This window comes from Lepidochelys kempii, chromosome 4 (genome assembly GCF_965140285.1).
Source record: "Lepidochelys kempii isolate rLepKem1 chromosome 4, rLepKem1.hap1, whole genome shotgun sequence".
Taxonomy (NCBI): Eukaryota; Metazoa; Chordata; order Testudines; family Cheloniidae; genus Lepidochelys; species Lepidochelys kempii.
In genome coordinates, this window is record NC_136383.1 from 114,724,827 (window position 1) to 114,748,257 (window position 23,431).

General features: G+C 42.9%; 1 long non-coding RNA gene across 1 annotated transcript in view; it reads right to left on the reverse strand.

The window, feature by feature from the left end:
• Positions 1-2,086: 2,086 nt before the first annotated feature.
• LOC140910747 (uncharacterized) overlaps positions 2,087-23,431 on the reverse strand; it is a 54,824-nt gene continuing 33,479 nt past the window's right edge. The window contains exon 3 of the long non-coding RNA XR_012158722.1: positions 2,087-5,616. This is a non-coding gene — a long non-coding RNA (uncharacterized LOC140910747). The remainder of the gene's footprint in view (positions 5,617-23,431) is intronic.

The window sequence follows — 23,431 nt, forward strand, 5'->3', positions numbered from 1 at the left end:
GTTTACATTGACCGTCCGCAGGCACAGCTACCCACAGCTCCCAGTGGCAGCCATTTGCCGTTCCCAACCAATGGGAGGGGCAGGAAGTGGTGCAGGACGCAGGGGGGCTCCCATTGGCTGGGAACAGCAAATCATGGCCACTGGGAGCTGCGGGCAGCTGTGCATGCAGACGGTCAATGTAAACGCTGTCTCGCGGCCTGCCAGTGGATTACCTTGATGGGCCACAGGTTGCCCACCACTGATGTAGAGAGTTTACAGTTTGGTTCAATGGCTTTCAGCACACCCACTATAAAAGTTGTTCCATCACCCCTGCCAGAACTGCCAGGAGGCAGCACCGCCTACAGTGAGTAGAGCCCTCCCCACAGCACATTTCATGTTGAAAACTCTGAGTATGTGTAAATGCTTGCTCCAGTAGAACTTCTATTGCACAAATGCTAATAGAAATCTCAAAGATTCTTCTACACAGATCATAAATCAAAGTACATCTTAATATTTATCTAGTAAAGACAATATCTATGTATACATAGATGCCTGTGTGACATTGTCTAATTAAAATATAACTGTGCAAACCATTGTTGCTACCACTGCTATATAACTGCAGCAAATCTTATACAAAATATAACTCATGGCCAGAAAGGGTTAAACAGCTTGCAGGCTGAATGACCCAAAGCCAACCTTTAAAGACATGCTAAAAATGTTAATTAGGGCCATTGCATGCTAAGTAGGCTAGAATTTTGAAATGCAAACCTATGTTAGAAGTTAGAGGTAATAGTAATTGTGTGTATCTTCGGTGCTATGCATGTAATCAGACAGTTCCTGTCTATCACTCTAACTATTGATTCAGAGATCAAAATGTAATATTATCATTGAGATGAATCTTCGGTAAAATAATGTCTCTTTGTCTATATGTCTCTGAAGTCTGTGATAGACTGCCTAATGGATAAATTGACCTATGTTAATGTGTGTAATTACTGGTGGTGTTTAAGTAAGTGGTTACATCATTGTTTACTAACCAGGACTGCATGGTCAACTGGATGCTAGAACACTGTATAAAAAGACCCTTGGGTCCCGATTCTGTCATCTCAGATCTGCTTAAGCTTCATCAGGGGAAGTTTGAGTCACAAGACTGAGGTCCCAGTTATACTGGTATGCCCTGAATAGTATATTTGGACATTGGACTATGACCCTTTATAATTCAGTTCATAGAACTCTTTGCAACTACAAAGCTCACCATCTCTGCTATGAATCTGAACCTCAATGGACTGAACTCATGTCTGTATGGATATTGATCTTTTAACCACACTCTTTCTCTATTTTTTAATAAATTTTAGTTTAGTTCATAAGAATTGGCTGTAGCATTTATCTGGGTAAGATCTGAAACATTCATTAACAGGGAGGTAATGTGTCCGATCCTTTGGGCTTGGTAGAACCTTTTCTTTTATATGATGAAATAAAATTTTCAGAAATCATCATATTTGACTTAAGTACCTGGATGGAGGCCTGAGGCTGGATCGCTTTTAGGGAACTGCATTGTTTGGACTTCTGAGTAACAAGTAAGGTAATAAAGAAGCTGTTTTATGCTGGCTTGGTAAATCTAAGTATTGGAATATTCACCAGCTTTCTGGGGATTGTCTGCCCCATTCTTTGCAGTTCACCCTAATTGAGTGACCATAGCTGGCCCCCACTGGGACACAGTTACCTCAGAGGGGAGCCAAGCTAACTCTATATATATAGGTTTCAGAGTAGCAGCCGTGTTAGTCTGTATTCGCAAAAAGAAAAGGAGTACTTGTGGCACCTTAGAGACTAACCAATTTATTTGAGCATAAGCTTTCATGAGTTACAGCTCACTTCATCAAAGTGAGCTGTAGCTCATGAAAGCTTATGCTCAAATAAATTGGTTAGTCTCTAAGGTGCCACAAGTACTCCTTTTCTATATGTATAATGGTGTAGGTATCGAGATAAGACAAGCCCCTTTTACTCAGAAGAGCAGACCTGCCCTCTGCCATGTCTGTCACCGGTGGACTGGCACACAGATAGATCTCCCTCTTCCCTATGTATAGTGTGTGAAATAAAGACTGACTATAAGTAAAGTTAAAAACAACAGGTAAGTGTGTTGAGGGAATAAGTACAATAAGGGGAAGGGGATGAGCATGAATAAAACAGTAGCTATAGGAACTAACATAAATAGGGAAACAGCAGCTTAAAACAGGAGCATGAAGCTCAGGCCCAAAATACAAAGTCACCCTGGCAATAACCATATAAAACCCCAACTAAGAGAACCCTAATTATCTCACTATCAGCACATCTGTGGCATCGAAGTCCAGGGTAATTGGAACCCACAAAGGAGGAGCACTGGAGAGTCCCTGAATGTCAACCAGGATGGAATAAGCGGACCGAGAACCCTCTGGTGATGACGTCCCCAGGAACAGGAGCAGGTAAGGTGGAATGTTGTCTTCTCTTTTCTCTTCACTTCAGGAAAGGTGGTATCCTTCAACGATGCACTGATGCTGCAAAGACCTGAACCATGCACGCACAGTCACTAGGATGGACTGCGCCACTTGTCTGTGAGTGCAGTCCTTTTATGCAGTTTGTGGTGGGAAAACATGGTATAGTCCCAGCAAAGGCGGGAAACAGTCTGAGGTAAAATGTTCTTGAGATCGCCCAGTGGCGGGGACAAACCAGTTTGATCCAGTTGTTACTAGGTCATGACGACAGGGCACAAAAGAGTCACAAATGGAGTTTACAAGATGACAGACCAGACTCCATCTTGGATTGCTGCCATATCCTTATAAACTAATTATTAGGCATAACATGCACATACATTTAATAAACTAACAACAATTTAACAATTTACACCCAACATATCCCCTCCTTGGGGCCTTTTTACTTAACTAATTATAAAAGGTCCCAATCAACCTCAAACCATGTAGAATGATAACAATACATATTAACATAACAATGCACAAAGGATTCACAAATAATATAACAGGCAAGCATCTACAAGGTATTTAAAACAGAGATATCAAAAGGAATTTGCTTAGACTTCTTTCTACCTTTTCTGAGCTTACACAGGTAAACATGTAATATAACCACATATATGATTAAAAGGGATTGTATTATAAAGAGCACCATGATTGGGTGGTGCATAACAATCCAGGAGGCATGAGCTTCACCTGCATTGGTGGTAAGATACCTTCCCACCAATATAATGGAATAGTTTCATCCTTCACCTTTTTAAGGACTCATTTATCAACTGAATGATGGACTGTGAGCAAGGTTTTGAGACCTTCTGTTTTTAAAGTAATAAAATATTGTTTGTGATGCAATAGTTTTTTTAATAGCTTCTAAGTTAGCTCCAATATGTATGGGCTCTATATAATTATATAACCGATATTCAAGTTGTATAACTTTGGACTCTAAATCACGCAGTGTTAGGTTAATATCACATCCTGTTAAACTGAACACTTGACACAAACAAGTATTTATAGTAAAGTTGTTTGCTATATGATAGAACTTATTTACTACAAACATTGGACACGGGCTTCTCAAGCAAATATGTTTGTCCACCTGGACTATGGCTGACTGATTTTCAAGGGAATGATGGTGTAACTCATAATTGCATGTCCCCAATAAAGAGTTTAGACACACATGCCTCTTCCCATATGCCCGAAGTACAAGTATACCCCAGTCCCTTTTGCTCCATACAAGCCCGTAGATTAACTGGTTTATACTCTTTTCCTTTAAAATGTACCCATTTACTATCCTCTATAGATACCATGAGGGATTTGTTGGCGAAGATTTCCAATGAAACTAGAGGACAGATGACTTCCTCAACAGCTAATTTTAAGGTAAGTACAAGGGCTATGATTGTTTCATTGTGGGGATAATATGTAAAGCTAACAAGTTTCCACGATTCATGATGTTTCTTTTCAAATTTATTGGAATTACTTCCAATTATTCTTTTTAATTCTAAGGGCACGTTTCCATTCAAACCATCTCTCATGATTGATTTTGCCACATTCAGTAACCATTGTTGTGCCTCTATGCAGGTCAGTGCCTCAGACAGATTTGATTGCAAAATACTCAGTGCTCCCAAGACTTGCAGGTGGTCTTGTTCTTGTATATCCAGCCAATAAGGGAGGATATTAACAATATCAAACTCGGTGGTCCCTAACTCCATCAACGCTTATGACAATGGCTCAGTTAATGTCAAAACGTCATGCCCTAGATCGCCTATTCTTTTGGCAAGAAAGTTCTGGTCGATGGTATTAATTACTCCAAGCCTGACTCCTACATCTCCAAGCACCTTGACTATTATATCCCTTTTCTTTCTTTGCTGTACAGAGGATGGTAAGATGCCTTGTAGCCACGCTTTACATCCCATCAATTAAGGTGTCACAAAGGGTGCACGTAGAAGGTGTAGTGGAATGATGGATATCTGTATTGGCATTATGATTTTCTTTAAAGCAAACTAAGGTTTAATCATTACAGTTCTTGAAACATCTCTTTTTATGACAAAAGGTCCCACATAACTAATTTTTGGTGGTGGCGCAATGGTTAATTTGAATGACGTTTCCAGTTCAAAGGGGCCCTTGAAAACCCATAGTCCAGAATGCAGAATACTGGAGTTGAAGATTTCCAATTCAGGTAACATTATGGTGTTTTTCTGAATTGTCCTATTTACAAAACTTGGATGAAACATAATTAGTTAAACAGAACATTGATCTGTACATAATTGGCAGGATAGAGTCATACTCTGATGTTCGTTGGTATGAGGAGGGGTTTTGGCCCTATACACAAATCTCTCCCAGAATGTGTATGGCAGGTCCCCACAAAGATATTTTTTAAACTGCTCTAGGGACCTCACTAGATGCACTTTATTAAAAGTCTCATCTCCCTCCATGGTAGATGTTTGGTGACATTCTGCAGACGTTTGGTGACAGTTAAATAGCACAATCCCTTTGATTTATATGCAGATAACGTGGCCCATTCTCTTTCCTCATCTCTGATCTCCCTTCCAAATTGCATCCCTTTTCTTAGCCCTATTTCCTCTATTTTTCTAGGTCTTGCTGCCCTTAAGGGTATGGTAGTAGGAGGGGAATTTGTTGTTGTTTTCATAGTAGGTGATGGAGATGCTTCCTTCCATGGTTTTTCCTGATTTTGAAGTTTTGCTTTATTGTAGTTGGTCTGACATATCCAATCTTCATTTTCAGGGATAACCCAATGCGCAGGGGTGAGAGGGATTTGAGTTGCTGGCAGATTTCATTTTCCCTTTCGTCCAAATCCAAAAGTGCGTACCTAGACTGATCTGTTAGGTGGTGGTTCTGTTCTAATGTCCTCAGGGAAGGGCTTCATAGGAGCATTAGGTGGTACCATTCCCATCATTTGGATTCTAGTTCCTTGATTCCTCTGATGTATAAGTCTTCTCTTTTGAATCTTCCTCTTGGTCATACTCTAAGATAGGGATTTTCCACTTGTAGAGTAGACTTTCATTTACTTTACAAAACCAATGTTCATTCTCTTGAACAACTAAACTTTGACAAGTCCATAGGCATAACCATGCCATAACTATATACATTAGACATTTTTCAGAAATGTTCATGTTTCTTCCAGCACCTATAAAAGAGAACATGAAAATGTTAAATAACCTATGGTGGCTTATAATCACTTTTCCTTGTTCTTTCCTTCTCAGAATTATCAGGACAGATATTCCCTTTCCATGCTTTAAGTTGTGTACTATGGAACCACTTAGTGACTCGTTTCTTTCCAGATCTTAACTCTAATTGGTAGGTGGTGGGACTCACTTTGTTGACAATGGTGACAGGACCAAACCATCTGGGGCTGAGTGGATGGTTCTTCTCTGAGTAATATCTGAACAAAACTTGGTCACCTACGTGCCATTCAATAAACTGGAGGTTATTATTGTTTTAGGAGCAGCCGTGATCTGTATGCTATGTATAACCTGTATGCTCAAAAGGTCTGTTACACTTTTCTTCCACACCCCTCCGTCTCCTCTCCCTCTTTGAATACCAGTGAAGTGGTTTTTCCCCTCCCCCTCTCTCCTGGATTGCTTGTGGGATGAATGGGGGTTCCAAAGAGGATGGATCTAGACTGTTCTCAGTGGTAGCAGATGACAGAACAAGGAGTAATGGTCTCATGTTGCAGTGGGGGAGGTTTAGGTTGGATATTAGGAAGAACTTTTTCACTAGGAGAGTGGTGAAACACTGGAATGCGTTACCTAGGGAGGTGGTGGAATCTCACTCACAAGCTTGTACCTCCCGTGAAGGCCCTTTGCCCGGACCGCCTGGCCAGTGGTTCGCCACATTGCATTCCATCATGCCTCGGGAAGACTTACCTTCATCACACCATCTATTGCTGCACTGTGGGACACTTACCTTGAAGGATCCTGACATCTCCAGTGCTGTGCCTGACCTGGGAGCGTGAGTATGTGAGCGTGACCCCCCATGTCCACTTCTTTTGAGCTTAGCTATCACCATAATAAATGTGCTGCTTTCTGCCAAACTCTGGTGGGTCATTAGTCCTCCCTAAGCTTACTAGCTGGCCCAATTTTGGGTAACAATTATTTAATCTTTGGTCCATCTTTTTACAGTTGGTCTTCAGGGTGATAGCTACCATTTTTTGCACATCAGAGAGTACCTTCAGTAAAGATTTTATATACTGGTCAGTTACTACTTTCGGTTGATATTCATCAGGGGGCACCCCTCCTGGCACCCATCATTGCTCCGGTGTTACCACAGGCCTTCCGAAGAGCACCTCATGAGGTGTAAAACCATGGGATCCTATTGTGGATCTTATTGTCATGAGGATCAATGGGAGATGTCTATCCCAGTTTTTGCCTGAGGCGTCTATAACTTTTCGGAGTGCAGTTTGACCTTTCCATGAGGCCTGAAGCTTGGAGGTCACCCACTACGTGATATCTTTGTCTCACCCCAGGGCTATACAGAGTTGTTTCGTCACTTCTCCAGTGAAATGGAGGCCTTGGTCCAAATCAATGACTGTTGGTAAGCCAAATCGACTAAATGCATTTTCTAGCAGTAGTTTAATGGTAGTTTGGGCAGTACAGTTGCGTGATGGATAGGCCTCGATCCATTTGGAAAAGGGATCGATACATACTAGACAGTACTGGTTTCCTCTGTTCATACGAAGTAGGGGACTGATGTAATCAACTCATACCCTTAGCTGTGGACCATCCACTGGCTGATGGAGAAGAGGTCCCTTTACAATTTTAGTGTCTGGATTATTCTGAGCACATCTTAGACAATTGTTAATAAGGTGCTCAGTGTCCCTTACAATTTCTGGACATCAGGCCACAGTAGCCAACTTCTTCAGTGTCTTTTATACCCCAAAATGACTTTGGTTATGTTCTAATTGTATTAATTCCTGACTAAGCACATTCAGAATTACAAGCAGTGGAATGTTCTCTTTCTCTGATTCCTGATCTTTACCTTTGTTCTTTGTTGCCATGATTAAGCCAGATGGATGCTGCTGAATGTTATATGATTTAGACTTTCCATTCTTTAAAAGCTGTTTAATTTCTGGGTCTCGTAACTGCAACTGTATAATCTCCTGATGGTCAGAGGGGTCTGTTGTTGTTGTTAAGACATCAATAGTTGCCTTTACTTTGTCTCATCTGGACTCTGGTCCCAAGCTTGCAGCTTGCTTTGCTAGTTGGCCTACCTTGCTGTTTAGGAGGGTGATTTCTGCCTGGTTTTTACGGTGAGCCTTGACTTTGACCAAAAATGTGTCACCCCCCGGATTCCGCTAGCTGCCACGCATATTGAAGGTATCCTGCGTAAGTCACTGGCTGGTTGTCTGTAGTTTTCATATCTCTTGTTTTCCACACTGTCATCCAGTCCAGTAGTACTGTCATTGCCCAATTAGAATCAGTACAGATGGTAATGTTCGTTGAAGCTTTGGCGTTCTCCAAGGCTACAATAATTGCTACTATCTCAACAGCCTGGGCTGAGTTATGCCTAATGGTTCCTTGGAACACCTTGTCTGTAGCAACATGTAAGGCTGCAAATCCTGTGGCTGCTTTTCCGTTAATGTACATGCTACTACAATCTACAACCCATGTGTCTCGATTACATGCTTTAGCTTCTTCATACATTGATTCCAATTTAAAGGGAAATACAATTTCAGGAGTCTTGATTTCCGGAAGTGGACATTCATGATTTGTCTGGGACTCTGTTGGAGCACAACGTGCAAATAGTGCCAGGCTAGGGTGTGTGACTTTCTCCACCTGTATCTCCTTGTTGATCAAGGCCAATGTCCAATTAGCTAAACGAGGGTGACTCTCTCTCTGAGTTGGCTCTTCCAGTCAGTACGTACTTTACAGAAGTATGTGTGGTCTTCAGTACTATGGGAGCCATACCTACTATGTACTCCCAATGCGCCAGTGCCCATATGAGAGCTAGTAGTTCTCACTCACATTCTGTGAATTTTTGTTCTACTGCTGATTGAAACCTATAGCCTATGGCTCTAAGGTACTAAGAAGTTCCATTGTGTTGTAACAAGATAGCACTAATTGCCATGCTGGTAGTGGCTAACTGGAGGTGGAAGGGCTTGTCTACCTGTGAGAACGCCAATGCAGGTGCTTCCATTAAAGCTTTCTTGAGTTGCTGGACCACTTTTTGTTCTGTTTCTCCCCACTTCCACAGTTGGCCTTTTCTGAGTAGTTGGTATAGTGGCCTTGCTTTTTCACTATAGACTTCAATAAAGTCTCTAGAGAAACTGACCAGGCCCAAGAAAGATCTGAGGGTACTCACGTCTGTTGGAGCAGGCAGTTTGGATATCAGTTCTATTCGGTTAGTAGCTGGCTTTCTTCCAGCAGGACCCAGTTGTACTCCTAGATAGACGACTTGTTGTTGTACTAGTTGCGCTTTAGTTGGGTTCACCATGAATCCAGCTTTCTTCAGAATTCCCAAAAATTCATCCAAACCTTTGATATTGTCTTGCTTGGTCTTTGTAGCTATCAGTATGTCATCCACATAGCTAATGATGTTATCTCGGTAAGAGGCAGTTTTCCACAATGCTGCAACAATTCAATGACATAGGCTTGGGGCATTGTGATACTCTTGGGGAACCCTTGTAAATGTAACCTGCTATTCGTTGAAAGTGAATGCAAACTTATAGTAACAGGAGGGATGCAGTGGCATAGAAAAGAAAGTGTTGGAAATGTCCAGAACACTATACCAGCATGCACCCTCAGTAATTAAGTTCATTACTTCTGGGACCTTGGCAACAACAGGAGCTAATCTGGGTGTCACTTTATTTAGTCCTCTGTAGTCCACAGTTAATCTCCAGGAGCTTCCATCTGCTTTTTTAACTGGCCAGATATGAGAATTACAGACACTCTGGCAAGGTGTTAGTACTTCCTGGTGTAGTAAGACCTCTATGGTAGATCAAATTCCTTCTTTTGCTTCTGCAGAATACTGATACTGACACAATGGTTTCGGGTCAGGACCTTCCAATTTGCAGCTTGAACTTTACCACAACTCAGTTTACTGGGAGCAAACACTTCCCTGTGTTTGTTGGTAACACGTTGGATCTCTTCTTCCCATACAGGGAGTTGCAGTTTTTCTGGAGCCTTGACAGCACAGATGAGGTGGGCGGCATAGATTATGCTGCCTGATTCTCCTTGTTCTGCTTGGATTAGCATTCTATTGGGTAAATCGATGGCTTTATTTAATCGTTGTAATAGATTTATTCCTAGGGTGCTGGTGCTATCCAGCTTCTGTAGTCCAAAAGATGCCTGCGTAGATAACGACCCAATATGACAAGTGATAGCATATGTAAAAGGAATAACACTTTCTTTTCCATTATAGGATACCAGAGATTTTAGTTCTTTTACTGGTAAATCTTTGGCTGTAGGACTTCCCTTCGCACATAATAGACTAGTAGAGGTCCCTGTATCCACTAGCATTGGCTGTTCAAATTTTCTGAAGCTTCCCATTATTTTGATTTTTACTGTAGGCCTGCCCCACTCATCATTGACTATAGAGGCTACCACTCCAGGGGCTTGGGAAGTTCGGCCTCCTCAGTATGTATCATTAGAGGAGACAAATTCTACTGGAGTGTTGGAATTTTGTTCTCCAGCTCTTTGTCCAGATTCATATTTGGCTAGCTTCAAAAACATGTCTTCTGCTGACAGTTTTTGCTTGTTTAGTTTGTCCCATGGCTCATATTGAGACAGTCTCTTCAACATAATCTTTTTAAAAGTTCTCATTTCATCACCAGTCCCTCTGAACATAAAGTTCTTGTACTCCAGAGTTTTAGTGGTGGTGTTTTGTCCTGTGTTGTTTCCTTTGCTATCTGTTGACTCCTTAAAAAGAAAAGGAGTACTTGTGGCACCTGAGAGACTAACAAATTTATTAGAGCATAAGCTTTCGTGAGCTACAGCTCACTTGACTCCTTGTTACTATAGGCATCTATCTTCCTTTTTGTTGATGTTCCTATACGGGCCGATTGTTGGAGCTTAAAAATCTCCTTTGCTCTTGCCCCTAATAAAGGCAGTTGAGTATTGCATATGTCTGTTGGACACATTGCTAACCGTGTGCTAGGAGATAAACCTTGTATATACAATTCTCTCAATTCTGGTATGTCATAGGTATTTACCCCATTTTGGTTTACCCCTAATCCTGCCAGCCAGAACAAGTTTTTTTTTCTCATAAAGTACTTCTCTGGCCTCTCATCTACACTCTGTTTCTCCGAGTATACTTTGACCGTTGTATTATCATGTGGATAAATGAATCTAAATACAAATGCATAACACATATTGTTCATTTGCCTCAATTAACATGTTGTAAGGAAGAGCTGCAAAGTCAGCACTGGACATATACTCCCTCAGTACACAAATCACAATCTTGCATTCAATTCGGTGTTACAGATAACTTAGCTACCCAATTAAGCACAGTATCCCGATTACATGGGCCCATATGCTTTCCCATGGCTCTAGCTTGCTCTGGTGTTAGAGTTTTACTCTCGTCTTTCACCAAGCTAGGTTGCCCCGTGTTTTCGAACTGGGTAACCATGGTCTCCACAGGATGGTTGCTGCTGTTTCCCACACCAGTCCATAGTTAAGGCAGCTAGAGGATTAGTGTCTACTGCCTTCATTAGTTCTTGTGTCAATTGCAGCTGGTCTTGTGATTGCTTAATGTGGCACTGACATTCCACATGGGAGGCAGGCTTTTCCTGGTTATCAGCAGCCTCCTTGATTAACTGCCTAACTGCTGCTTGTGACTCCAGCAGTTCTTGCATTTTGATCTCTGCTGTTCTCTCAGCAGCTGTAGCCTTAACGCTAAGGTCTCTCAGCTGCTGTACTAACTGAGCCACCTGAAGTGTCAGGGTGGGCACAGTGGCTTTTGCTGCTTGTAGCTCAGCGGCTTGTTGTTTGGCCGTCTGAAATTGCTGCTTGCTCTTTTCAGTTTTCTGGTCTGCATGCTGTTTCAGCAGTACCACTTGGGAGTTGAGCTCTGGCCGACCATGGCCAGACTATAGATTAGAGCTCATTTCTACTCCCTTTTACTGAGCTTGGGCTTGCTGGTGTTATAGCGAGCCCATAAGATGGAGAATTTGTCCAAGGAATCATCTCCTGCTAATGATTCCTACTGCCAAGGATTTCCTCCCTTCCAAAAGAATCAGTCACATGGTCCAAAGAGTTATTAGACCGGGGAGTCCACCCTTGAAGACTAAAGATGCGGTCCATTGTGCTGTTAAGAAGTCGCTTACCCAACCCCAGGATAAAAAGGACCACTCAGAAAGAAAGGAGGGCTCCAGTAAGAAAACCACGCCTTTATACATGGCAGCTGGGCCCAGGTTAGGCTATCCTTATGCCAAAGAAACGAGTGGCCATCCTTTTGGGACCCAGACCACTCCATACCTATCCCCTAGAGGGGAAAAAGGCACTAACGGCACTGGACAGAGCAACCAGTAACTGCTACCTACTACCAGTGGGGGGACCCCAAGCGTCCCCAGGACCCCTTGTCCACAGTAGCAGAATTTCAATGGGGCTGGGATAAAATCCCACCCTTGCCAAAGGCGGAAGGGAGGGGAGAAGAGCCAACTGGTTCACTTGCCCTTCAGCTATTACAATACTATCCCAGCATGAACTCCCTCCGAGTCTCACGGACAAACACTGCTGCTGTTCACAAACCAAACAAAACAAGCCTAAGAGGACCCTAAGGAGACAGCTAATCCAGTCCACAGAGAGTCCTTCCATGGTCACAAGGAATGTTACCTCAAAGGGGAGCCAAGGTAACTCTATATGTATAATGGTGTAGGTATCAAGAGATAAGACAAGCCCCTTTTACTCAGAAGAGCAGACCCGCCCTCTGCCGTATCTGTCACCGGTGGACTGGCACACAGATCTCCCTCCCTCTTCCCTATGTGTAGTGTGTGAAATAAAGACTGACTATAAGTAAAATTAAAAATAGGTAATTGTATTGAGGGAGTAAGTACAATAAGGGGAAGGGGATGAGCATGAAGAAAACAGTAGCTATAGAAACTAACATGAACAGGGAAACAGCAGCTTAAAACAGGAGCATGAAGCTCAGGCCCAAAATACAAAGTCACCCTGGCAATAACCATATAAAACCCTGACTAAGAGAACCCTAATTATCTCACTATTAGCACATCTGTGGCGGCAGTGAAGTCCAGGACCTGCATTCTTTGGGTATGTTACAGGGTCCCCGCAGGCTCTCCCCGTTGAGCCTGCGCCTTGTGTTTAGGCTGGTATAATAGTCTTCCACTCCTTCTTTTGTGGGATCACCCAAGTGTCTTTGTTTACAGTATTCATGCAGTTCCCAGATCCCCCAACAGCTAGTGCCCCACAGACCCTCCCCAGGGTCTCCTGGCTTTTGAGGTTTCCTTCTTTGGTAAGGAGACAGCGATACCACCCTCCTGTCTCCTCCCAGGCTAGCCTCCCCACTGCGGTTTGCCCAGGGCTTTTATAGCCCTCTCATGCCTCAGCCCAGCTGTCAGCAACTAGCTCAGCATGTTCCTCGGAGCCAGCCCTCATTAGGGCTTGCCACTGGGCTCCCTGCTGAATACCTGTGTCTCAACCCCTGGCCTCCTGGACAGATAGCAGGCTGCAGCCAGCATTTTGGCAGGGCCTTAAAGGGGTTTACCCCTGCCCTGCCACAGGGTAATTGGAACCCGCAAAGGAGGAGCACTGGAGAGTCCCTCAATGTCAACCGGGATGGAAGAAGCGGACTGAGAACCTGTAGCCAGACAGCCAGCCCCCCCCCCCCCCCCCCGCCCACCTCTCAGACCAGCATTGCTGGAAACACAGGAGGAAGCCGGAACAGGGCACTTAACATATATTCCAGCACAGCCTTTGAAGCTGTGAAAAGCACAGGTGTGCTGCTACAATGTGCCTCTGGGAACATATACAACGATTAAGCTCACAGCAGGCAGAGGCCCTGTGACAGACATGGCTCTTAGCCCCTACTAAATAGCGTGATGCACACACACCAACATCCTAGGTGGGAAAATATTTACCCTGATAAAAGAAATGTCCAGTAGTCGAAACTTATTGTTTCTCTCCCTTGCAAATGTAAACTACTCTTGCGAAAGCTGGTGTCACCCAGACAGACCAGCCTCAATTTGGCATAAGAAAGGAGAAAGAGAATAAAGGAGTACAGAGGTATAAGTAGGGGACCTACAGCACCATGATTTTTGAGTGCTTTTCACTATCTATCTGCTGGTCAGATAAGTGACAGCCTCCCAAGGCTTGTGCAGCTAAGAGGGTCCCTACGCCTTGTCCCTTATTTGTCTTTCCGCGGAATTGAGTGACCGATCCTGGCTTGGCACCGCTGGAATCGAGAGATGCAAGGAGGGTAAGAAGCACCCACACCTGATCTCCTATCTTTAGTGTACACATATTTTGAAATAGAGCTCTATACTTTGTTTTCTTTCTTTGGGATTGTGGCTTTGTTTGTGTGTGTAATATCTCTACATTTAAATAAGTAGGCACTAGAAATTTTGTAACCATGTGATTAGAATCTAGCTTAATAAATTTTGGTAACCATTTGTGCATAAGCCTGACTTGTTTTCTCTGGTTTACTGTAAAGCAACCAACACAATTAAAGAACCTCAGCCGTTTTGGCTCTAAAGCCTGGCCATTAGGTGAGAGTACTAAGAGCCTAGCGTTGAGTTGTGCCGCCTCCACGGGGCAAACTCTTGGGGCACCTGTCAGTCAATCCTGGCTGCCCGCTGCGAAGGAGCTCTGAGCTCTAGCAGTTAAAGTCACGGGTGTGGAGAGGCTCTTAGTGCTGCCATTGGGGCACCTGTCAGTCAGTATTGACTGCCCGCTGCGAAGGAGCTCTGAGCTCTAGCAGTTAAAGTCACGGGTGGTTAGGACCTTGGGGCATCCGTCAGCCTAGCCCGGGCTGCCCGCCGCGAAGGGACAGTGTGTCCTAGCGGTTAAAGTCACGGATGGTATAAACGGGCATAGCTGGCACCTCACCAAACATCCTTGGCCGTCGGCTAACAGAACCCTCTGGTGATGTCGTCCCGAGGAGAAGGTAAGGTGAAATGTCACCTTCTCTTTTCACTTCAGAAAAGGTGGTATCTTTCAACGATGCACTGATGCTGTGAAGACCTGAACCGTGCACACAGTCACAGCCACTTGTCTGTGAGTGCAGTCCTTTTATGCAATTTGTGGTGGGAAAACATGGTATAGTTCCAGCAAAGGAAGGAAACAGTCTGAGGTTAAATGTTCTTGAGATTGCCCAGTGGTGGGGAAAAACCAGTTTGATCCAGTTGTTACCAGATCAGGATGACAGGGCACAAAAGAGTCACAAATGGAGTTTACAAGATGACAGACCAGACGCCATCTTGGATTGCTGCCATATCCTTATAAACTAATTATTAGGCATAACATACACGTACATTTAACAAACTATTAACAGTTTAACAATTTTCACCCAACAACTCCAGTCACAGCCTGTATTATTAAAATCAGTAGAATTTGTGCAACTGCACTGAGTATGTGCAGCAATTAGTTCTGATACATGGAATAACATGGATACACTGTAATAACAAAAAGAAAAGGAGTACTTGTGACACCTTAGAGACATGCTCAAATAAATTGGTTAGTCTCTAAGGTGCCACAAGTACTCCTTTTCTTTTTGTGAATACAGACTAAACACGGCTGCTACTCTGAAACCTGTAATAACAAAGGCTGTAAGCATAAACATCTACTATCATCACTGATGATTTCTGGATTCTTCAACTGCTGTGAACAAGATATTAAAAATAATCTGGCTAAAAGCCATTAGGACGGCCTTTGGAATTACTATGTCTCCAAGAAAATGACACACATGTAAAAGAGGAAAAAAGAAGAATCAAATCTCAGGAAGATAGGAAGACAAAAGCTCACTCATGCATTAACTAACATCTTTTGTTTAGAACTGAATCTCTCTGCTTCCTACAGCCCCAGAAGGTCCTGAGGTCATTGACGGCTGGGTTCCTGCTCCATATTCCAGATTTTCTTACAAAAATATATTTGATTTTTTTTTTAATTGTGTGCCCTTCAAAATTAATGTCACACATATACCTCAGTCTTTCCAAGGATGCTGCCCCATCTGGGTTCCTACTACAGCTGTAGAAATTTTTCCAGCACTCCTAATTCTTTTGATTCATTTGTCACCAGTGCAAGAGGATGAGGAGGAAAGTAGGCTACATGTCAGCATGAGAGATGGCAAAACGAGAGTGGGGAAAGACATTCTTCTAGGGCCCAATCCAACTCCCAAAGTCAACTGAAAGACTCAGCGTTAGTTTCAAGAGCAGGTGGAATAGTCCCTTAAGGAAAAAAAAAACATTCTTATGCTGAACACTGTTCCTGCTTTCAAAGAGTATGTCTAGATTGCATCTGGGAGCGAACAAGACCTGTGCTCAAGGGGCTTGCACTAGCGCACTAAAAATATCTGTGTAGACATTGCAGCTTAGGATCTGAAGTCTGGACAGAAGGGTGGGGGCTTCAGAGCCCAAGCTCCAGCCCAAGTCACAAGGTCAAAGCACCATCCACACAGCTATTTTTAGCACGCTAGTGCAAGCTCCTCTAATCTATGGACCCATGCTGGAGGTGGCGGCCAGGTCGGCGGGCAGTGATCGATCCAGCGGGGCTTGATTTATCACGTCTAGACTAGATGCGATAAATCAACCCCCGAGCGCTCTCCCGTCTACTCCTGTACTCCACCGCCGCGAGAGGCACAGGCAGAGTCAACGGGGAAGCAGCAGTGGTTGACTCACTGCAGTGAAGACACAATGGTGAGTAGGTCTAAGTACGTCAAATAACGTAGCTGAAGTTGCGTGACTTACATAGATTCCCCCCCTCAGTGTAGACCAGGCCTCAGTCATCTGATGCCCCACAGCATCCAGAGAAGAAAGGCCAGCAGAGTGATGGGTGACAGAATCTGTCTGTCTACAAAAAGAAAAGGAGTACTTGTGGCACCTTAGAGACTAACAAATTTATTTGAGCATAAGCTTTCGTGAGCTACAGCTCACTTCATTGGATGCATCCGATAAGTGGAATCACTTTGCTGGAAATGTGCCTTTCTCTGCCAAAATCTTCCAGTGGCCAGTAACTGTCCTGAGAGCCTGAGTGGGCCTGCACTAGAGAGGGACTCCACATTCAGGTAGTTCTGGTAGGTATGGTACATATCAAGACTGCAAGAAATCTGATTTTGGACTGTGAGGTAGAGTGATGATCTGAATTGGTAATGTGTGGGCCCTGCCACTTCCGTCCCTTGAGGGGGACAAAAAGTTCTAAAAAGGAATCCTGGGCGTTGATGTCCATATCTGAGAGCAAATCATGCCCATTTGCTGATCAAAACTTATGTCATTGTCCTGCATGAAGGAGCTTGGTACGTCAGTTGACCAGGCTTAGAATGACTTCCAATTCTGCCTATTGGAAATGTATTTAACCAGTAAAAGCTCATTGTTTCCACAAAGTAACACTGAATAACATTTTTAAAGGCTTCCTACTTATAGTGTACTGTGTTAATTTGGGACTGATGAAATTAATGATTTATCATAGAGATGTTTCAATTTTGTATTGAGACACTCTAGATGATGGAGCTACTGCAAGCCTGTTTCTGGAATGTCTGTGCTGAATGTACTGTTTGTCATATGGTTTCATGTTGTTTTTGAGGTCAGCAGGTCTATGTGCAATTCCTAGGATTGTAATAACATTCATTAACATTTTTGAAGGGCACTCAGTATTTTAACACACAAACGTAGAAGTTGGAGACTTTCATTCAACTTATTCCTAAATGGGTTCCAGAATATTTTCTTTAGACTCATCACAATTATTAGAATAAAATCCTGTCACTTATACAGTTTTCATATAGGAGACTATTTGAACAACACAGTATATTTTCTAACAAAAATAAGGCGTGGTACAGGAACTTACTCCAACTGCCCTAAATAATTGAATCATAGGACCGGAAGGGACCTCAAGAGACCATCTAGTCCAGTCCCTTGCACTCATGAAAGTTCTAAGTATTCATAGATACTAAAGTCAGAAGGGACCATTATGATCATCTAGTCCGACCTCCTGCACAATGCAGGCCACAGAATCTCACCCACCCACTCCTGCGAAAAACCTCACCTATGTCTGAGCTATTGAAGTCCTCAAATCGTGGTTAAAAGACTTCAAGGAGCAGAGAATCCTCCAGCAAGTGACCTGTGCCCCATGCTACAGACGAAAGCGAAAAACCTCCAGGGCCTCTTCCAATCTGCCCTGGAGGAAAATTCCTTCCTGACCCCAAATATGGCGATCAGCTAAACCCTGAGCATATGGGCAAGATTCACCAGTCAGATACTAAAGAAAATTCTTTCCTGGGTAACTCAGATCCCACCCCATCTAACATCCCATCACAGGCCATTAGGCCTATTTACCATGAATATTTAAAGATCAATTAATTACCAAAATCATGTTATCCCATCATACCATCTCCTGCATAAACTTATCGAGTTTAATCTTAAAGCCAGATAGATCTTTTGCCCCCACTGCTTCCCTTGGAAGGCTATTCCAAAACTTCACTCCTCTGATTGTTAGAAACCTTTGTCTAATTTCAAGTCTAAACTTCCTGGTGGCCAGTTTATATCCATTTGTTTTTGTGTCCACATTGGTACTGAGCTTAAATAATTCCTCTCTGGCATTTATCCCTCTGATATATTTATAGAGGGCAATCATATATCCCCTCAACCTTCTTTTAGTTAGGCTAAACAAGCCAAGCTCCTTGAGTCTCCTTTCATAAGACAAGTTTTCCATTCCTCGGATCATCCTAGTAGCCCTTCTCTGTACCTGTTCCAGTTTGAATTCATCCTTCTTAAACATGGGAGACCAGAACTGCACACAGTATTCCAGGTGAAGTCTCACCAGTGCCTTGTATAATGCTACTAAAACCTCCTTATCCCTACTGGAAATACCTCTCCTGATGCATCCCAAGACCGCATTAGCTTTTTTCACAGCCATATCACATTGGCGGCTCATAGTCATCCTATGATCAACCAATACTCCAAGGTCCTTCTCCTCCTCCGTTACTTCTAATTGATGCGTCCCCAGCTTATAACTGAAATTGTTGTTATTAATCCCTAAATGCATAACCTTACACTTCTCACTATTAAATTTCATCCTATTACTATTACTCCAGTTTACAAGGTCATCCAGATCCTCCTGTATGATATCCCAGTCCTTCTCTAAATTGGCAATACCTCCCAGCTTTGTATCATCCGCAAACTTTATTAGCGCATTCCCACTTTTTGTGCCAAGGTCAATAATAAAAAGATTAAATAAGATTGGTCCCAAAACCAATCCTTGAGGAACTCCACTGGTAACCTCCCTCCAGCCTGACAGTTCACCTTTCAATAGGACCTGTTGTAGTCTCCCCTTTAACCAATTCCTTATCCACCTTTCAATGTTCATATTGATTCCCATCTTTTCCAATTTAACTAATAATTCCCCATGTGGCACGGTATCAAATGCCTTACTGAAATCTAGGTAAATTAGATCTACTGCATTTCCTTTGTCTACAAAAATCTGTTACTTTCTCAGAGAAGGAGATCAGGTTGGTTTGGCACAATCTACCTTTTGTAAAACCATGTTGTATTTTGTCCCATTTACCATTGACCTCAATGTTCTTAACTACTTTCTCCTTCAAAATTTTTTCCAAGACCTTGCATACTACAGTTGTCAAACTAACATGCCTGTAGTTACCCGGATCACTCTTTTCCCCCCTTTCTTAAAAATAGGAACTATGTTAGCTATTCTCCAATCATACGGTACAACTCCTGAGTTTCAAGATTCATTAAAAATTCTTGATAATGGGCTTGCAATTTCATGTGCCAATTCCTTTAATACTCTTGGATGAAGATTATCTGGGCCCCCCGATTTAGTCCCATTAAGCTGTTTGAGTTTCGCTTCTACCTCACATATGGTAATATCTACCTCCATATCCTCATTCCCATTTGTCATGCTACCATTATCCCTAAGATCCTCTTTAGCCTTATTAAAGACTGAGGCAAAGTATTTGTTTAGATATTAGGCCATGCCTAGATTATTCTTAACCTCCACTCCATCCTCAGTGTTTAGCGGTCCCACTTCTTCTTTCTTTGTTTTCTTCTTATTTATATGGCTATAGATCCTTTTACTATTGGTTTTAATTCCCTTTGCAAGGTCCAACTCTACTTGACTTTTGGCCTGTCTCACTTTATCCCTACTTGTTCTGACCTCAATAAGGGAGCTTTCCTTGCTGATCCCTCCCATCTTCCACTCCCTGTATGCTTTCTGCTTTTTCTTAATCACCTCTCTGAGATGCTTGCTCATCCAGATTGGTCTACAACTCCTGCCTATGAATTTTTTTCCCCTTTCTTGGGATGCAGGCTTCCGATAGCTTCTGCAGCTTTGATTTAAAGTAATCCCAGGCCTCCTCTGCCTTTAGATCCATAAGTTCTTTAGTCCAATCCACTTCCCTAACTAATTTCCTTAATTTTTGAAAGTCAGCCCTTTTGAAATCAAAAACCCTAGTTTGCAGATTTATTTTTGTTAATCCTTCTGTTCAGTTTGAACTGAATTAGCTCATGATCACTTGAACCAAGATTATCCCCTACAACCATTTCTTCTATGAGGTCCTCACTATTCTCCAAAACCAAATCTAAAATGACATCCCCTCTAGTCGGTTCAGCAGCTACTTGATGAATGAATCCATCAGTTATCGCATCTAGGAAAATCTGAGCCCTATTATTATTACTAGCACTCGTCCTCCAGTCTATATCTGGGAAATTAAAGTCTCCCATGATCACGCAGTTTCCATTAGTATTTACATTATTAAAAACATTAAAAAGGGCTCTAACCATATCCAAAATAGATCCTGGCACTCTATAGCACACCCCAAGCACTATCCCAGGGGGAGGCTCTAATAGTTTTCTTCCCCAATGTAATTTTTGCCCAGACGGACTCTGTCTTATCCATCCCATCACTTCTTATTTCTTTACATTCTACCTCATCATTGATATACAGTGCTACTCCACCATCTTTACCTTAATTTCCATCTCTCCTAAACAGCACATACCCTTCAATACCCGTAGTCCAGTCATGACGACTATTCCACCATGTGTCTGTTATCCCTATAATATCTGGTTTCACTTCCTGCACCAGTAGCTCTAGTTCCTCCATTTTGTTACCTAGGCTCCTCGCATTGGTGTACAAACATCTTAATTTTTGCTCTTTGGCCTCGCTCGCATTCTGTACCCTATTAGGCACAGACATTCTACAGCCAGTATAACCTATTAGACTGGTATCCACACTGCCCTTCCTCCTTATATACATTCTTACTTTGTTTTCTTCCCTCTCAATGCTAAAATCCGGCATGGAGGTTACCTGGACATCTCCCAACCATCTCCCCCAAATTCCTAGTTTAAAGCTCTCTTAATCAGTTGTGCCAGCCTCCATCCTAGAAGTCTATTTCCTTCCCTACTCAGATGAAGTCCATCCCAAGAGAACTGTCCTCTGTCCATACATCCCCAAGTCCTCCTTATAGCACCACTGCCTAAGCCATCTGTTGATAGTCATAATCTTGTCACACCTTTGTTGCCCTTCTCTAGGAACAGGCAGAATCCCACTAAAGATCACCTGAGCCTCGATTTCCTTAAGCGTCTTCCCCAGCCTAGCATAGTCTCCCTTAATACTTTCCAGCCAGAATCTAGCCGTATCATTTGTTCCCACATGAAGGGATTCTTTCCTGCTCCCTTTAGGATCCTTTTCAACCTCAGGTCTACATCCTGTATCTTAGCACCTGGAAGATAGCACACCCTTCTATTCTCTGGATCAGCTCTGGTTACAGGCCTGTCTATTTTTCTCCGTAAAGAGTGCCCGATCACATAGACCTGCCTTTTCCTGGTGACAGTGCTATTCTCCAGTCTATCCCCTGTTCCCTCCGGCTGCAAGTTCTTTCCATTCCTATTCTCCCTTGTAATCCTTTTCAACCCATCCTGTATCCTCCTGGGGCTCATATTTGGTGTATTCTACATTGACTCTTCCCCTTTTCCTATAGGACTAGCTGCTCTTCTCTTCTTCCTTGCCCTTCCATCTTCAGTGACTATCTGCTGAGGCCCTTCATTTTCCAATTCTACAAACCTATTCTTGAGCTCTATTTCTCTTTCATTTGCCCATCTTTTCCTCTGCCTGGTTCTTTTAGTCACATGCTTCCACTGACCACTTTCTTCACCCAGTCTCCCCTCAGAATTCCCCAGCCCTGCTTCCATCGGCAAGTCTGAGCTTTTCCCTTCAGGTACCTCATGTCTTTGCTCCATAATCTGCTCAAACCCCTTCCTAAACTCAACCAGACTCTCCACCTGCATCTCCAAACCTTGGATCTTTTCCTCCATCAGCTCTATCAGATGGCATTTCACGCAGACAAAACTCTTACCAGGTGCCCCCTTCAGGATCATGTACATACCACAGCTTCCACATCCAGTCATCCTCATTGTGTCTTCCACTACCTGGGTCACTCCCACTGCTGCCTTCATATCTGTCATAGCCTTCCCACCTAAATCCTGTTAATCTGAGAAACACAAAACACACCAAAACACAACCACCCACAGCAAAACCAAATCCTAAACAAGTACCACAATACAAACTCCCCTTTCAAACGCCCACTCAAACTCCCCTGTTTAGGCTCTGTTTGCTGGCTCCTGTGCCACTGCCTGACTGGCTGGCTACCTTTTAGGACCCCTAGTCAGAGAAGCCCCGCCCCCTAATCTAGACCATTCCTGACAATTGATTATCTAACCTGCTCTTAAAAATCTCCAATGATGGAGATTCCACAGCCTCCCTATGCAGTTTATTCCAGTGCTTAACCACCCTGACAGTTAAGAATTTTATCCTAATGTCCAACCTAAAACTCCTTTGCTGCAATTCAAGCCCACTGCTTCTTGTCCTGTCCTCAGTGGTTAAGGAGAACAATTCTTCTCCCTCCTCTTTGTAACAACCTTTTATGTACATGAAAAATGTTATCACGTCCCCTCTCAGTCTTCTCTTCTCCAGACTAAACAAACCCAGTTTTTTCAATCTTCCCTGATAGGTCATTCTTTCTAGACTTTTAATAATTTTTGTAGCTCTTCTTTGAACTTTCTCCAATTTTTTCACATCTTTCCTGAAATGTGGCACCCAGAACTGGACACAATACTCTAGTTCAGGCCTAATCAGTGTGGAGTAGAGCAGAAGAATTACTTCTTGTGTCTTGCTTACAACACTCCTGCTAATATATCGCAGAATGATGTTCGCATTTTTTTATTTATTTCTTTTGCAACAGTGTTACACCGTTGATTTTCATTTAGCTTGTGGTCCACTATGACCGCCCCCCTAGATCCCTTTCCACAGTACTCCTTCCTTCCTGGCAGTCATTTCCCATTTTGTATGTGTGCAACTGATTGTTCCTTCCTTACCGGAGTACTTTGCATTTGTCCTTATTGAATTTCATCTTGTTTACTTCAGACCATTTCCCCAATTTGTCCAGATCATTTTGAATTTTAATCCTATCTCCAAAGCACTTGCAACCCCTCCCAGCTTGGTATTGTCTGCAAACTTTAAGTGTTTGCTCTATGCCATTATCTAAATCATTGATGAAGATATCGAACAGAACTGGACCCAAAACTGATCCCTGCAAGACCCCAGTCATTATGCCCTTCCAGCATGACTGTGAGCCACTGATAACTACTCTCTGGGAACAGTTTTCCAGCCAGTTATGCACCCACCTTATAGTAGCTCCATCTAGGTTGCATTTCCCTAGTTTGTTTATGAGAAGGTCTGCAAGACTGTATCAAAAGACTTACTAAAGTCAAGATATACCACACATCTACCACTTCCCCCATATCCACAAGTCTTGTTACCCTCTCAAAAAAA